The sequence below is a fragment of the Podarcis pityusensis genome (genome assembly GCF_964106645.2).
Source record: "Podarcis pityusensis genome assembly, chromosome: 5".
NCBI lineage: Eukaryota > Metazoa > Chordata > Lepidosauria > Squamata > Lacertidae > Podarcis > Podarcis pityusensis.
Window position 1 is genome coordinate 2,791,286 of NC_138032.1, and position 6,000 is coordinate 2,797,285.

The 6,000-nt window shown below is 49.3% G+C and overlaps 1 protein-coding gene across 2 annotated transcripts in view; it reads right to left on the reverse strand.

The window, feature by feature from the left end:
- LPP (LIM domain containing preferred translocation partner in lipoma) overlaps nucleotides 1-5,750 on the reverse strand; it is a 295,201-nt gene extending 289,451 nt beyond the window's left edge. The window contains exon 1 of one of the 2 annotated variants that reach the window (XM_081007502.1): nucleotides 5,650-5,750. The gene's annotated coding sequence lies outside the window, so the exon portion shown is untranslated. The remainder of the gene's footprint in view (nucleotides 1-5,649) is intronic. The other variant, XM_081007503.1, reaches the window with a different exon arrangement.
- Between the last annotated feature and the right edge of the window lie 250 nt (nucleotides 5,751-6,000).

A 6,000-nucleotide genomic window follows, 5' to 3' on the forward strand; every position in this document is an offset into this window, starting at 1 on the left:
TCAGGAGATCAGCATTTCAAAACAGAGATTTCTCTCCCCCCCCCACACACACACTTTCACATCGATGTGTCATAGACCTGCACATTTTTGTCACGTTTGCACATCTCTGGCATCAATTTGCACATAGATAGCCTCTTGCTGACTCAGCCACTTCGACAGACACAGTTTCCAGCTGGCAAAGTTACCAGTCCCAGTTTCCAAGTGGGGCAAGCTGAACCGTTCAACAGGTTGAACAGAGGCTCATCCGGGTGTTTCGGATGTGGCAAATCAATACACGCACCAGCGGCCGCAAGGACTGCAGAGAGATTTCGGGGGAATAAGTGGCTTGACATGAAGCATCGCTAGATGCGGTTCACACACTCATCCCTCCCTCATCTCCGCTAAACAGACTTCGGAGGTTTTTTGCAAAGTTAGAAGCCACCAAACTGGTCGGCCAGGAAAGACAGAGGCACAGTCGAGATGAGAGAGATCGCCACAGGCAACGGAAAAAAACAAACCGTTGTCCTTCTCCAGCCACAAATAGATGGAGAGCCCACAACCTTTCGTTTGCACACACACACACCACCCTACAAAAAGCATCGCCCACCTGGTGTCATCCACACCTGGTGTCATCCATAAGCCAGGCCTGATGAGGATTTCTGCACCTTTCAAACTCTACATCTGTGGTCACCACAACTGATGCCCCAACCAAGCTCCTTGCAAACTCCTCCCTTTGTGGCTATGCAGTCTTGGGTAGCGCACCACAAACCCCAAAAAGCAGTTACAGATAGGTAGCCGTGTTGGTCTGCCATAGTCAAAATAAAAAAATCCTTCCAGTAGCACCTTTAAGACCAACTAAGTTAGTTCTTGGTATGAGCTTTCGTGTGCAAGCACACTTCTTCAGATACCGTATCTGAAGAAGTGTGCTTGCACACGAAAGCTCATACCAAGAACTAACTTAGTTGGTCTTAAAGGTGCTACTGGAAGGATTTTTTTATTTTGCCCAAAAAGCAGGTCTCTTGAGCCCTTGAGGTCACAAGTCTATGCAGAAAAAAAAATCCCCCCTTAAACTCACAATATCACACACACACACACACACAAACACACCCTTTACCCAGATATGAGCTTAAGTTGTGGCTACCTCGCAAGCGGGTTGGGCTAGACGACACCTGGGGATCCCTTTCCAACTCTAAAATAATAATAATAATAATAATAATAATAATAATAATAATAATAATATATTTATATCCCGCCGAAGCTGGGCTCAGAGCGGCTAACAACAGTAAAATAATACAGCATTCTAAAATCAATTCATTATAAAATCAGTTCAAATCAAATTGATGGCAACCATTGGGCTAGAGTTCTGTGAAGAGTTCTGCTCTTGCAGCAGAGAGTGAAAGGTTCCCAGCTGAAAGATTGCTACACACGTGTGCAGATTTTTTTCCAGCGCCTGACAAAATAATTTATCTATTTATGTATTTATGTATTTAATTTAGGCAAGCTAACCCAGACACATAACTTTAACATGCCATTCTGTTACGGTACATGCATATTTTTTTTCCTAAGCTGCTGATCAGGTTTATATTTCAACATTTATTTATTTTTACACCTCCTCTTTTTTGACAACGTTTGGGGTTGGAGTGTTTAACAAACATTTTGTATCCTCCTGTGTAAACCGGATGGCAGTGTGCTGCAGTTGTCAGGCTGAGACCTGGGTTCAAATCCGCACTCAGCCAAGAAGTACGCTAGGTGGGAGACCGGTCACGGCCTTCTCTCAGCCATCCTACCTCACAGGGTTGTTGTTTGTGGGGAAAATACGTATGTTTGCCTTGAGCTCCTTGGACAAGACGGTGGGATAGAGACGCAATAAATCAGAATAAGCAAAGGAACCGCTTGGAGGCTTTCGTCAATTCAGTGGCACATACGATTGACTAAATGAAGAAAAGGAAATGCTCAGCCACGTGTTCACAGAAATCGTAGAAATGAAGAGTTGGAAGGGACCACAGGGGTCATCTAGTCCAACCCCGTGCAGCGCAGAAGTCTTTTACCCAACGTGGGGCTCAAACCCACAACCCTTGAGGTTAAATGTCTTGTGCTCTACCAACTGAGCTATCACAGGCCCGTTTCTCCAACACGACCCGCCGAGGCCTGGGAAGAGGAGAAGGCAAAGGAAGGCCTTTTTATGAACACAAGCCTTTTTGCAATTCGCTCCCAGCAACCAAGAGAAAGGCAGACTCTGCTCCTAACTCTGCGCAGGTGAGGATAGCCTACGAAGCTGCCTCAAACCATTAATTCACCCAACTCAATATTGTCTACAACGACGGACAGCAGCTGTCCTAAACAGCCTCGGTCCAGTATACCTGAAGAAGTGTCTCCATCCCCATCGTTCTGCCCGGACGCTGAGGTCCAGCTCTGAGGGCCTTCTGGCAGTTCCCTCATTGCGAGAAGCCAAGTTACAGGGAACCAGGCAGAGGGCCTTCTCGGTGGTGGCACCCACTCTGTGGAACGCCCTCCCGCCAGATGTCAAAGAGAAAAACCACCACCAGAAGACATCTGAAGCTTTTAATGTTTAATAGGCTATTGTATTTTAATATTCTGTTGGAAGCCGCCCAGAGTGGCTGGGGAAACCCAGCCAGATGGGCGGGGTATAAATATATTATATTATTATTATTATTATTATTATTATTATTATTATTACTACAGTGGTACCTCGGGTTAAGTACTAAATTCGTTCCGGAGGCCCGTACTTAACCTGAAACTGTTCTTAACCTGAAGCACCACTTTAGCTAATGGGGCCTCCTGCTGCTGCCGTGCCGCCAGAGCACGATTTCTGTTCTCAACCTGAAGCAAAGTTCTTAACCTGAAGCACTATTTCTGGGTTAGCGGAGTCTGTAACCTGAAGCGTCTGTAACCTGAAGGGTCTGTAACCTGAAGCGTATGTAACCCAAGGTACCACTGTATTCTGTTGGAAGCCGCCCAGAGTGGCTGGGGAAACCCAGCCAGATGGGCAGGGTATAAATTATTATTATTATTATTATTATTATTATTATTATTATTATTTCAGGCAGAGCCTTTCTCTCAGTCCAACCTGGAGATGCCAGCAGGGAACAAACCTTCTGCAAGCCAAGCAGATGTCCTGCCGCTTTGCTACGGCCCTTTGGCTGAGCCAGACCTCCGAGGGCCTATCAAATTCAGCATCATCTATTCTGAATGCATGACCCAATAATCACAATAACCTTCACGGCCATGATAATAATGTTTTCCGGCTACTTGGTTAGTTTCCAGTGCTGGCCTATAAAGCCTTACGTGACTCAGGACCACTTTATCTCAAGGACCGTCTCTCCCCATATGAACGAACCCGGACCCTGCGCTTGTCATCAGTGACCTTTCACTATGCCCCCCCCCCCATCTCAAGAGGTTCGGACAGTGGCCACATAAGAAAGGGCCTTCTCTGTGGTGGCTCCCTGACTGTGGAATGCTCTCCCCAGAGGCTCACCTGGTTGCCATCATTACATGTCTTTAGGCACCAAGCGAAAAAGAAATCCTCTTTCTCCAGGACTTTGGCCTATAAATGATCTATGTCCTTTTAAAGTTATGGCTGAGGGGACTGTTATTATGATTATTATTTTTATTATGCCAGCTATTACTATTATTGTCTGAGTAGGGCCCTGCGGGACTTGACATCTTTCCGCAGGGCCTGCAAGACGGAGCTGTTCCACCAGGCCTTTGGCCAAGGCAAAGTCTGACCCCCTCTCTCCTTCTGTAATCCTCATAGAACTCTAGCCCAATGGTTGCCATTAATTTGATTCTGAATTGATTTTAGAATGTGTTTAAATTAATTGACTGTGATTTTATGTAAACGGTGCTATTTTTACTGTGCTTAGCCGCTCTGAGCCCGGCTCTGGATGGGGAGGGCGGGATATATATAAATTTTTTATTTATTTATTTTTATGTTGTTGTTGTTATTGTTATTATTATGTGCAAGGAAGTTAGCTCCATTGTGGGGCTGATCATGTCAAGGTTGTGGGTTCAATCCCCCACAGAGGAATATTCCCGCACTGCAGGGGGTACTACAATTCTACAATTTTTATGATGATGATGGCATCTTTGGACGAAAGGGCGGTATACAAATCAAATATCTCAAGGGCTGTCGCACGGAAGAGGGAGCATGCTTGTATTTTCCTGCTCTGGAAGGCTAGGATTCGAACCCATGGCTTCAAGTTACAATAAAGGAGATTCTGGCTAAACTTTCAGAAGAACTTTCTGACAGAAAGAACTGTTGGGCAGTGGAACAGTCTCCCTTGGGACATGGTGGACTCTCTTTCCTTGGACATTTTTATGCAGAGGTTGGGTGGCCTTCTGTCATGGATGCTTGAGCTGAGATTCCGGCAGTGCAGGGGGGTCAGAATGGATGACCCTCTGGGGTCCCTTCCAACTCATAGAATCATAGAGTTCTATGATTCTAGGAATAAATAAGGGTTGCAATCTAGGGGTCTTTCCCAGTCCAACCTGGGCCTTCTTCACTCAAGGCGTATCATGTTTAGGGGAATAAACTTAACTTTTGCCAATTTCTTTAAAATACATTTTTGGGTGGGATGAACTCAAATCTGCTGTTATTTTTGCAACTGGGCAACAGTTAGCTTGGCAATATTACATCTGATGAAGAAGCACATCAGCTGCTTTTGGGGGGTAAACCAGAGAATTTTAATTTTGCCTTCTGAAAATGCCGGGTGATGCTAAATAATAGCAATAACAAACAAACAAGCAAACAAAAATAACTGACATGGCAACTTTTATAACTCACGTTGCAACAATATATGTCGCAATACAACTTTTCAGCATCCTTCATTTGGGAAAGTTGAAAGTTGAAAAAGGTAAGTGCTCAGCCACAAAGCTAGGTCACTTCCTTGAGCCAGGGGCCCACATTCTCTTGCAAAGGGGGCCAGCAGCCGCCACAGCCCCCCATGACTCTTTGGGCGCCCCCTCCCCGGATCCCAAAAGGGCAGACAACCCCTCAGCACCTTAAATCCCGGTGCCCATATTTCGTCCCTTAACTCACCTTCCTTCGTCCTCCTTTGAGGAGGGACTGCCCTAAATCTCTCCCCACTCCCTTAATTCCCCCTCCCACGTCCTCCTTATGGGGGGGGGCTGTCCCAGGTCCCCTCCTGCATTCCCTTAACACCACACCCCCTCCCAAATCCCCCTGGCTGCCCCATATCTTCCCCAAAACAACTCCCTTCCGTCCCCAGACACTCCTTGGGGTGCCCAAAGTCCCTCCCCAAAACAACTCCGCTAACTCCTCCTAGATCTTCCTTCTAGGGGGGTGTCTGCCCCAACTCCTCCCCCCTCTCTCTTAACCCCCCTCCCAAATCCTCCTTGGGGGCGGTGCCCCATGTTTCCTCCCTCCCCCCAACTCCTTTTACTCCCCCTCCCGGATCCTCCTTCCGGGGGGTGGAGCGCCCAAGCTTTCCCCCTCCCCAAAATCCCCACGCAGACGGAGAAAGGGGGAAGTGGGAGGGGGCGCGCACAGCTTTGGGAACCCCCACCCCACCCCTTCCCTTCCCCCCCCCCACCCGCGTCCGCGGCCCCGCAGGGAGAGCAGCCCAAGCGGGCGCTGCTGCGCCCTCGACGGCGATGGCTGCGCCCGCGAGGCGCGGCAGCTTGGCGTACCTGCGCCGGGCGGAGCGGAGCGTTGCGCGGGCGGGCAGCGGACGGCGCCGGGCCCGGGGAGGGAGCCTCGGGCGGCGGCGGAGGAGGAGGCGGCGGCGGAGCAGCGGAGGAGGAGGAGGAGGAGGAGCCGGCGGACGAGCCAGCCCAGCGCAGCCCGGACGGCACAGCAGCCTCCGCCCAGCGGACGCTTCGCTCCGCCCGCCGCCGAGGGCAGGAGGAGGCTGGAAGGATGGAGCGATGCAGCCTCCGCGGTCCCTATTCCTGCCTCCCTGCCGCCGGGGAACGCTCGACCGGTGGGATTCCTGCCTGTTGCAACGGAGGAAGCTGCATCCAGCTCAATAGTTCCCGCAC